Raw genomic sequence first — 11071 nt, 5'->3', positions numbered from 1 at the left:
CTGCTGAAATTTCCTTTTCAATACAACTGTTAAAGGTACAGGAGCCCTGTCCTCCTTTTCATATGATCAGCCTACACACAACACTTATTTAGTTGAGCGGCAGAGTCTTGCTATTTACTGTTTTACTCTGTACAGCACCATGTACATTGATGGTGCTATATAAATAAATAAATAATAATAATAATCTTTTAAAGCCACTACCTGAAGAGGTGTCCTCTTTTTGGAGATCTGGGCACGCTGTGGCTGGGAGGGAGTCGCTGGACAACAACAAGGTGGGCTGCACTGGCTGGAGCAAACAGCGGGCTTTCTCCGCTGTGGCACCCCGGTTGTGGAACGAGCTCCCCAGAGAGGTCCGCCTGGCGCCCACACTGTACTGCTTTCGTCGCCAGCTGAAGACCTTTTTATTCACTCAGTATTTTAACACTTAATTTTAACTTAAATTTAAATTTTACTGTTTTAACTCTGTATTTTAATCCTATATCAACTTTGCTGTGTGGTTTTATCCTGGTTGCGCTTTTTATACTGTATTTCGTAATTGTGTTTTAAACTGTTGGGTGTTTTACTGTGGTTTTAATTTTTGTGAACCGCCCAGAGAGCTTTGGCCATTGGGCGGTATAAAAATGTAATAAATAAATAAGTAAATAAATAAAGCAAGCCCAGACATGCTCCCCCCCCAAAAACCTCAAGCCTCATGAGTGCATATGGCAGCTGAAGAAATGCTGGCTGGAGCAGAGAGCAAGTCTGGGCATGCTCCCCAAACTAACCAATTTTCTCTCTCTTCCTTCTTTTTTAAATCCCCCGTTTTTTGCTCTCAGTCTCAGTTATAAGAACATTGGGGGGGTTGGTTTCTTTAGAAGATAAAACTAAACATATCCTACCTATGCAGACAAGAAATGAATCACGTGAGACAGAGGAGGACAGGGGCAGCCAAGTAGCGTGTACGCCCCAGCCTACGGGTGGCAGTCCCCGGCAGGATCACTTTCTCGGCAGCCGAGGCAAGTATCCTTGGTGGCTAGAGCCCAGCCGGGAGGGTAGTTTCGTGTGTAGGCAGTTCTTCTGTGTGTGCAGGAGCACTCTGTGGCAGCCGAGCCAACTGCGTGCGCGTAGCAGCAGCTAGAACCCAGGCGGGAGGGAGCAGCTGCCTGGGGTAGCCAAGCCACATGCATGTGAGCGCTGTGGCAGGAGGCCCAGAGGAGGCCAGAGAAGGAGCACACCCAGGGGCAGCCGAATGAAATAAATGAACGCGCTATACTCCTGAGACCCGGGTAGGGGAACAGGCTGGGGAAGCCGTGTGTGCTGCATGGGCAGCTGGAAGGAGTTGTGCTGCCCGGGCGTGTTCAAGCCAAGCAGCGCCGCCTCCTCCTCCTCCTCCTCCATGTACCTTCTGTTTAGCCACCATTTGTGCCGCCGCTGTTGTTGCCGGGGCTGGTGCCTGTGCCGCCGCCAATAATACTGCTGCTGGCTGGCTGCATCCTCCTCTGCCGGCTGCATCATCCTTTGCTTTGAGCTGGGGTTTAGCACGCAAACAGCGAGCTCCGCCTTCCCCAGCAGTATCAAATCTCGTGAGACTACCGGATGGCAGAAGTCTCATGGAATTCTGCAGGAAGTCTTGCTAGATTTTAGGTTCCCTTGAGAACATGCTGGCGAGGGCATGACTGCTGGGACGACTGTCCTCACTTTGGAGAAGATGCCCGGGGTTTTCCAGGTCATCTGGTCAGCCTCTGCAACCTCTGAGAAGCAGCTGGTGCTAGCTGCAATGGGGCAGAGAGATGATTCCTGGCTCTGAGGTCAGAGTGCTGACTCCAACCTTGGATCCAGGAACCATCCTATGTCCCCAACCCCCCCCACCTACTTTCTAGAGACTATAAGATTGTTCTCCCTGGCATTTATTGAAAACACATGTTTATTTTGCCTTTCCCCCAGCCATAAGGTGTTTTTGTGCCAAACTCATTACACTATTGTGTGTGTTTGTGTGTGGTTTGTTTTTATTCTTTTTTAAACAGCTTCTGGACTTGTTTCAAATCAAAGGAGCATACAAATATTGCTAATAAATAAAAACAGAAAGCTCTCCTTCATGTTTCAGGCCATATTTAGGGTAAGCGTCCCTAATCCTCACTCCCACATTGCCCCCACCCAGTCATCAGCATTATGAAACATCGCAGGACAAGGATACACCACACACTTTCTGGTACCCCAAGAAAAAAGCTCCTCTGAAGGCACAGATCTTGGAAGGAGGCCGAGCTCTTCGGCAAGAAGCAGTTAAAGACCTCCTACCTCCAAAGGAAAAGGTGAGAAACACCAGCAGCAGGGTGATCGGCCGGTTCTTATGGATGATGTGATACGAGCCATAAAACAGTTCCCCATCATGGAGCTGGTGGTCCAATGCGCTGTCTCCTAAATCACGCACGGAAATGGGGTAGGCCAGGCGAGTGGGGCCTGTGATGGCAAAGCTGAAGTTGAAGGAGCTCATTGTGTCTTCATAGCCCACGAGGGGCAGGAGGTTTTGGCAGTGGCACCGTCTTTCCCCCTTCCAGCCAGGTCGGCTCGCCGAAGGAAGGTGTCGTGAGCGGCCTGGGCGCACCGCCCTCCTTTCACCGGGAGGACTGTTGGTATTGGCGCAGGTGACTGAAGCACTTTCAAGAACTGTGCATGCCAGGCCCAACGGCCGCTCCCCCACCATTCCGAAGCCAAACACACTCCAGCCGGCTGTGCAGGATTTGACCCCGAGGCGCAAACAGCTGTTGGATTTCAAATTTGTCAGGCCACGTTAACCGTGAGCACGTGCAGCAATGTCATGAATGGAACACTTTGGAAAAGAGCACAGCCAGGAGGTGGAGGGGAAGGGCGAGATGTGGTGAGAGAGGCGACTGTGGTTTTGAGGTTTTAAGGTTCAGCACATTGTCTTCATATATGTGTGTGTGTGCGTGTGTGTGTATGTGTGTGTGTATTGGTTTTTGATATCAGCCTCTTTTGCCCAGTGTATAATAGTTCTGTTAAAGTTTTACTGTTTGGTGTTTAACCTTTGCCTATCTGGCCAGCTCAGTCTGAGCAGGGAGCGGGGGTGGGGGAGGGGCAGGCAGTTTCAAGAATATCACTCTCCTTATGCTCGTATGATCTTATTGCTTTTTAAAAAAATGTTTCTTGCTTTTTAAAAACTATATCTTGCTGCTTCTGGTTGCTGATCTCCTTTGTTCATTTCTGGGTGAGTAGGGGATCAATTCCCTCAGTACAAATACTTCTGTTTTAACAAACCCATTCCCATCAGAGCCCAATAGATTCATGTAAAGATCTTTTCATGGGATTGTGACTGAATAAAGAATACATTTCAGTCTGTGCCTCCATGTTGTGTAAAAAATTGTGTGTGATTTACATATTGAGAAATTAGTGTGTGTGTGTGTTGGGCCTAGAATCCATTTTGTTTTGCTGTATAATGCATCTCAATTATATTGTGAACATGTGGTTTTAAAACATCCTTTCTTTCCTTTTTCTAATGCGAGTTAACAGATATTCCTGGCTAAATTCCTCCTATTTGATGGGGCTCTTCTCACAGAGGAGGCTGCTTGCTATGCATCCCAATGATTCATTTACTCCTTTTGGAGGCAGGTGATTCTACTGCAGCTCTGCATTGGGTGTGCCTGGATCAGAAGAGGCTGCCTGTTGTGTCTCTGCAAGAGTTGCTGCACTGGACTAGTCTTCTAAACAAGCATTTCCAGTCCATTTACTCATGCATAAATATAGGGCAGATACTCCACTGTGAATGGGTAAGTCTTACTTTTAAACATTTTAAAATTAGCCCTTTAGGAAAGTACAAGTGAAATGTGACTCCAATCTTAATGTTTAAAAAACATGTACTTCTACCATCTGATGTTAGGGGAAATGCTGATTTGTTCCAAGCATTTGGAATGGATCTTGAGCTATGCGCATTTGCCACAGTGGAGGCTGCAGCCAATTTTGCCTAGTTGGCAAAGTGGCTAAGAGGCTTTGGAAGCAAAACAGTTTTCAGTATTGATGATCCTGATAATACTTTGGGCCTAACACTACCTATCCATGTGCTTGTTTCTGCATCCCCATAATGCTTGAAGAACCACTACAGATGTAAACAAATACATTCTTACAAAACATAACCCACCCACCCCCAGCGTTTTTATCTTTCAAAAGACTATAAAAGGTTCTTTAAACTTCAGGGAAGAATACGAAACAATAGCATTAGAGTAATCCTGTAATTTGGACTGCTAGATGGAATGCAGTTCTCCTTAGATAAGAAAACAAGAGATTTATATGGATGATTAGCAGTGTATACCTTGCTAATTTAAAAACAAACAAGACCTTTTTGTATATTGCAGGAAACGCCGTAAGTCTCCAGTGACTTCTTTCTAAGGTCACCAGCCCCTAGGTAAAAATGCCTGCACCCCTTGAGTTCTCAACCATTTGGAAGATTGGGGTGCAGAGGGGTGTAACAGTATATTCCATTTATGCCACTGTATTGTCTTCTTCTTTATGACTAAAGATTAAAGACTAAAATTATGCATAAATCATAATTCCAGTCATTTCTATAGGTCAGAGAGAAGGTCTCTAACAATTTATTGTTATAATATAACTATCTCATTTTTTAAAAGATAGTATTTAAATTTAATTCTATTTTCAGCGTTAGAATATAGTTTAAGAAATAATGTATGATACTCAGATTCCATTAATTCAACCATTCAAAACTGCTGAAATAAAGACTATATACTAAATAATAGCTTGACTCTTATATAAATGCAAAGTTCTAATTCAATAATATGACTCTGTTACATCCTGAGTCATGAGTAGAGTTTAAGGGCTTGCTATGCAGCAGCAGAAATTTCTATTGAGTTATGATGCTGCTGCTTTTAAACACAGAACTCAATATAGTTTGTAATATAGCAATAAAGTTTAAGAGCAGTTAGTCTTCAGATTGTTTAGCATTAGCATTCTCAGCAGCTCCAAAAAAAGTATGATGCATGAGACAGGTTTTTTAAAAAAGTTTTTAAAGTTTTCATTATAGTAAAATGGAAACTTGAAAACCTTTTTTTTCAAAAAACAGGTCATATTAATAATCCAGTTCCATGCAATACCCTTCATTCATATTGCTGCCAAATTGTTGATTAAATGGCATATTTCTGTTAACCATCTTATTTCTTTCGTATTAAAATTAATAATTTTATTCTTCCTTTCCAGCACCATGATCATTCTGTTGGGGAAATGCATGCTGTGTGGTGGCAGCTCAGCTTTTATCCTGTTACAAAAGAGAGAAAAATGCCTGTAGCACCTTGTATTTTCTTTTCAATAAAGGTAAGACACTCCCCACCACCACCACCACAGCATTTTAAAATGTTGTGTGCCTGTCAATGCGAATCCCACCCCATCCCTAACGAATGATCCTGCTTTTGCATGTGTGTGAGGGGGAGGAGAAGCGGGCATTTTGACACAGCTTTAGCACAATGTAGTTCTTCAGGACTTAGTAATTTTTACATTTAGATAGGGTGACCATATGAAAAGGAGGGCAGGGCTCCTGTATGTTTAACAGTTGAACAGTTAAAGCTGCAGGAGCCCTGCCCTCTTTAGCTAGGAGGGCAGGACAACTGCAGCTTTAACTGTTGTGAAGAAGAGGGAATTTCACCAGGTGCTGCATGCATACAAATGACACCTGCTGAAATTCCCTTTTCTATGCAACTGTTAAAGATACAAGAGCCCTGTCCTCAGTTTCATATGGTCATCCTAATTTAGAAGTCATCAAGAAGGTCTGTTGTCAAAGTCCCCAGAGTCTCTTATATGTCTCCTGGAGAACAGAGGGGTAAACTTCAAGCTGGGCAGGTGAGCTTCCTCCCCATACCAGCTACGCCCAAGTGTCATTAGGCGCATCATCCAAGTTAGCCCATTCAGCTGTGGCTCAGCCTCAAACCCTGAGAGTTTTGCAGGATTATCATGGCAAATATATATTTATAAATAGTTTCCAAACAATCCAAACTCTTTGGCTCAACTGAGTTAAGAATTTAATTTTATAAGTCTTAATCCAGTTTTATTATTTATTTTTAATATAACACTTCCTTGAAACTATTATGGCATTTATATAAATTACATTTTAAAAAAATATATTTTTAAAGTTCTTTTTTAAAGTTTAACATTTATTTATTGCTAAATAATAGGCAAAGAACAATCTGGACTTAATAGGATACAATAAAGATGTATTGTTAAATAATTGATACAGAACAAAGTGATTTTCATAATAATTGGAAATTATTAGTAACAGTCATACAACTTGAAAGAGAAAATAGGCTTTCATTCAACCAATATTTTAATAGTTAGCTCAGTTTGACACTGTGTTACAGGTACAAAATGGGCAAATGATTCACAGATATTAGGCTATCCACACTTCCCCACCACTGTACTAGGTAACAATAACAAGATTGGATAATGAGAAAACAATGGCAAAGGCTTTGGAAAGATGAAGAAAAAGAGCCTTCCCTTATTACCATCCATTTTCATGTTTTTCCATCAATTTTCTCTGTTCATGCTTGATTAAAAAAAAATCACAATTGTTCTCACAAATGTGACAAAATGAAAAAAGATGAAGGCAGCCTCTGTAGCTGTTGCAGATGATATCTGGAATAAATGTCACATACAAAAATGCATTCAGTGCATTAGAAGATAGCAGATGGCAGGCCTACAGCATCTTAGCATCAGATACAACTGCTGTCTCCAAAATATCTAATGCCTTGACTGAAATCCCTAAATAGATGGACAATAATGAGTTGCAGCAAAAGTTCCAGGAAATCTCAGTAATGTGAATGAAAGAAGCTTCAAAGGACATCAAAGACCAAGAAGAACTTGCCATGTCTATTATATCATGTCCTTGTGCATGTAAGTGCTTGAGTCATTAAAATAGCCTAGCACTTGTGGTCTTTGGGGCTCCCCTTGGTTTTTGGATAGTCGTCTTATGTTATTTATTGAGTATTATTTGTTATCTAATAAATATCTCTAGTGACGTTGCCTGTTTTCTTTCTGTAACAATTGAAATTTATATTTATCTGGAACCAATGCTGTTTTTGAATTTATGTGATTTATTAAATTGTATAACTCATAGGGCACAATATTCATAAATGTGATAATAGTATCTAGCTATAATTGTATGAATTTCTAATATTACTACAGTTCAACAATTAATGTTCATGGTCCACGTTTGTTTGTTATATTCACCTTGTTGAGGGTTCCTCCCATTTGTTTTTGTTCTTCCTTTTGAGGTTATATTATGGCTGAGTGGAAACAGACTTTTGCTTTTAATGGGGTTGATAGAACCCATTTATTTATTTATTTATTGCATTTTTATGCTACCCAATGGCTGAAACTCTCTGGGCGGTTCACAAAAATTAAAACCATTCAAAGTATAAAACAAATAGTATAAAAACATGATATAAAATACAATATAAAAGCACAACCAGGATAAAATCAGCAGCAGTACAGAACAACAAATTTAAAACAGCAAAGTTAAAATTAAATTTATAGACTGTTAAAATACTGAGAGAATAAAATGGTCTTCACCTGGTGCCTGTAAGAATATAGTATAGGTGCCAGGCAAACTTCCTTAGGGAGCTCATTCCACAGCCGGGGTGCCACAGCAGAGAAGGCCCTCCTCCTGGTAGCTACCTGCCTCACTCTTTGAAACTAACTCGAATGGCAAGTTTACGAATACTTGGTAGGATTTTGAATTTCTTAAAAAACACACAACGTATATGAGTAGATCTGCATGAGAATTTCACTGGTACTTTCTGCCTCCTTAGGGAGGATGTGGCGTTAAGGCTTGTGAGCCTTAACTCCCAATTTCCCTGCTTTTTGGTGCTTGGTTAAAACTACATCCTTAACGTTGTTTTGTAAACCGTAGGTTTTTTGTTTATTGAATTTCATGGCTTTGTGTAATGGATGACCATATATATTTTAAATCTCAGATGTGCCTATTACATGTGACTTGGAAGTCACATGTAATAGCCACATCAGAGATTTAAATGAATTTTAAAATACTGCTTCCAAAAACTGCATTTGCCTTGTATGCTGCAACCTTACACTGTTAGCTCTCATTGAGAAATCCATCCAAAAGGTTAGCTTCTTTCCACCTGCCTATTCCAAAGTACATCCAAGTCATATGGGATATGTGCTTTGGGATAGCCCCCCCATCCCGCCTGGCCCCACCGCCACTGCTGCATGAACTGCGGCGGCGGCTCCAGGCAAGCCCCACGCACCCCACTTCCCTTACCTTCTCGGTTGTGGCCGGGCCCAGGGTTGAACTGAGTTCCCTGGTCCACCTGCGGCCTTGCTTCCTGGTAGAGCTGGGGACTCAATTCAAACCCGGGCCCAGCGCCGACGGAGCAGGTAAGAACCCCTCCTCCCACTTGGCCCCTTACCTGGCCCCACTGCCGCCACTGCACGAACTGCAGCGGCGGATCCAGGTAAGCCACCCCACCTCCACTTACCTGATGTCTCGCAGCTGGGCGTGGGCCGCACTCCCCCTTCTTCTCCCCCCTCCCTCCAGGGAATCTGATCTGAGGCGCATGCGTTGCCTTATCAGATTCCCCATAGGGAAATATAGGTTTTTTAAAATATTAATTAAAAATTGATGGAATGGACTTTTTAAAAAAGAAAGGCCATTCCGTCAATGGGGAGGACAGGGGAACGCAATCCTACAACTGGATTGCATGTTTAGGCTCCCAATTCAGAGATTTTAGTGCAGAAAAAAATGGCCGCTAGCCCAGAAGCATTTCTGTGTCGGTTTGAAACAGAGAGGCTTCCCCCCCCTTATAATTTAAAGTGACATCCTGCCATCATTATTTCACCAATCTTCTTGAAACACGCAGGGTATGTAAAACCAGCATTTCTTTCTGGCAGGACTCAGTTTCAGAAAGATTGGTGAAATATTTTTCACTTTAGGATGCTAGAATGACCCCCCCCCCAATAATGCCTTTTAACATGGTGGAATGCTTTTTTTACTGATCATCCTTAACACAGGGAAACACTGGTGTGTTTCCCTGTAATTATGCATTTCTTCATCAAATCTTTGGTAAAATTATCTATTTTTGAAAGTTGAATAGAAGATGCAAGTCTCTTTTACTATTAAGCCCTCAATCCTGCCTTTCTTCACTTCAATTTTGGACCACTACCCCCCAACCTATGTTGTCAGAATATAATAAATTAAATCATTTTCTACTCTTTCACTAATGGATGCATATTGTTATTGCAATTCTGCTTGTCAAGAATATTATTAGTCCTTTTAAAAAAATCTCATACAGGAATGACATGTCTAGAGCTGCAGGCAAAGTAATTCACAACCAGTCGACTCCGTGCCTGCTCTTTCGGTGTTAGCATTCAAATGAGCCATTTGTCCAGATAAAATTGTAGTTCAATCATTGGGTTGACTTTCCAGTACAGTCGCTTGTTACAGTTGCTCACCATGAAAAATAACTCTGGAAAATGATTTTGAAATTACACATTCTATGGATGCTGAATTTTCTCTTCCAATGACAGCTTTTGTGGGGTAGGAATTGTGTGCTTCCCCCTCAGCCCCTGCTCCTCAGGACAAGAGTCCCTGTGCCCACCCCTGCCATGTTCCCCCTTTTTATGTCTGTGTTTCCTCTGCTTCTGAAGAAACTCCGGACATAATTCCTTGTTGGCCATTCCCTCCTTCTGACTCATATAGGCAATTCTCCAATCTGCACAAATTTTCTGTTCCCCTCCCTACACTCTTGAGTAGACTTACAGCTCCATCACACCAGCAATTTATCACACTCTCGTCATGCCTGGTATGTGTTTTTGCAGTGCGGTACTCACAGGACATTGTCCCTGTCCTGCGCTCATCTCGCCTCTTCCCCTCCCTTTTCCGTTTTATTTTGAAGTGGGGAAAGTCTGGTATTTTCCCCTCCATGCACAATAAATCCACTCCTCCATCCTGTGTATTGTTGTCCTTGCACTATATCAGACCAACCCGGGTTTTGTTGGGGGCGTGTCTGTTGCTAACAAAACAGGAGAGTGGGGCAGTTCTCCGCTCAACTATGAATGGGGAGGGAGAGAAGGCGCCTGAAACCCACAGAGAAGATGAGTGAGGCGGCCGCCCATGCCCGGGACTCGATCCCATTCAACTTTATGATTCTTACTCCCATTACCATGCCAACATTGACTACAAACTTCTCCAAAAACTCATTGTAATACTTTCTCTTCACTTATATTATTTAATATGATCTTAGGGAAAAACATAGTGTGTTATTTTACCATAACTGCATAGTTTCAGGCTGCCGTACTATTGTATTTGCGCAGAAATAAAATTATATAGAACGTAGGGGGCAGGGTGGGAGATTTTGCCAGCACAGTAGTGATACAGGTGAAAAGATACATGAGCTGAAATAGTGCAACAATGCACAGATGTGGAAGTGCCCAGCACTAGACTCATTAAGGAAATTGAGGAGGAAACCATGCACTCAAAGCAGGGGGGAAGTAGGTGTGATGAAGCTCTTAAGCCATCGCTGAAGAGTTATCCCTTGCTCATAAGCAAGCTACAATCTCTGCTTCTGGCTAAGGAGGCATTTTGGGCCACAACACCAGTAGCACTGCATTGTCCCCCTTCCAGAATTGCTGCCAGGAAAACATGACTTTCCACATCTGTAATGCCAGGACGTACTCCGTCATGGTTTGCTCCTCAACCCATCCTCTTCACTGTGGGATGGATCCTGACTTGCCCCATTCATTCCATAATGAATGGAAAAGTTCCCTCTGTTCACAGACAGAGTCCCCGGGATCCAACAGAGGCTTCCCACAAGAGGAAGTGGGTGGGGCAGAATTTTTTGCCAATTTCCCTTTTCCTTTGCATCTGCAAGTATCACCTCCCATGCTGTGTGAGATGGTCCCCCAACCCTTTGGAGTAGCTTTTCAGGAGGCATAAGGGCGGCCGGGGTGGGGGGGAGGAAACCAGTTATTACTAGGGCTGGGCACGGGCCCCAAGATTTGCTTTGGATCCCAATTTGGACCTTCCGAATCCAGCATGATTTGCTTCAGATTGATTTGGATCCCG

Source organism: Elgaria multicarinata, chromosome 2 (genome assembly GCF_023053635.1).
Source record: "Elgaria multicarinata webbii isolate HBS135686 ecotype San Diego chromosome 2, rElgMul1.1.pri, whole genome shotgun sequence".
Classification (NCBI taxonomy): domain Eukaryota; kingdom Metazoa; phylum Chordata; class Lepidosauria; order Squamata; family Anguidae; genus Elgaria; species Elgaria multicarinata.
Note: the sequence above shows the minus strand (reverse complement) of the source record.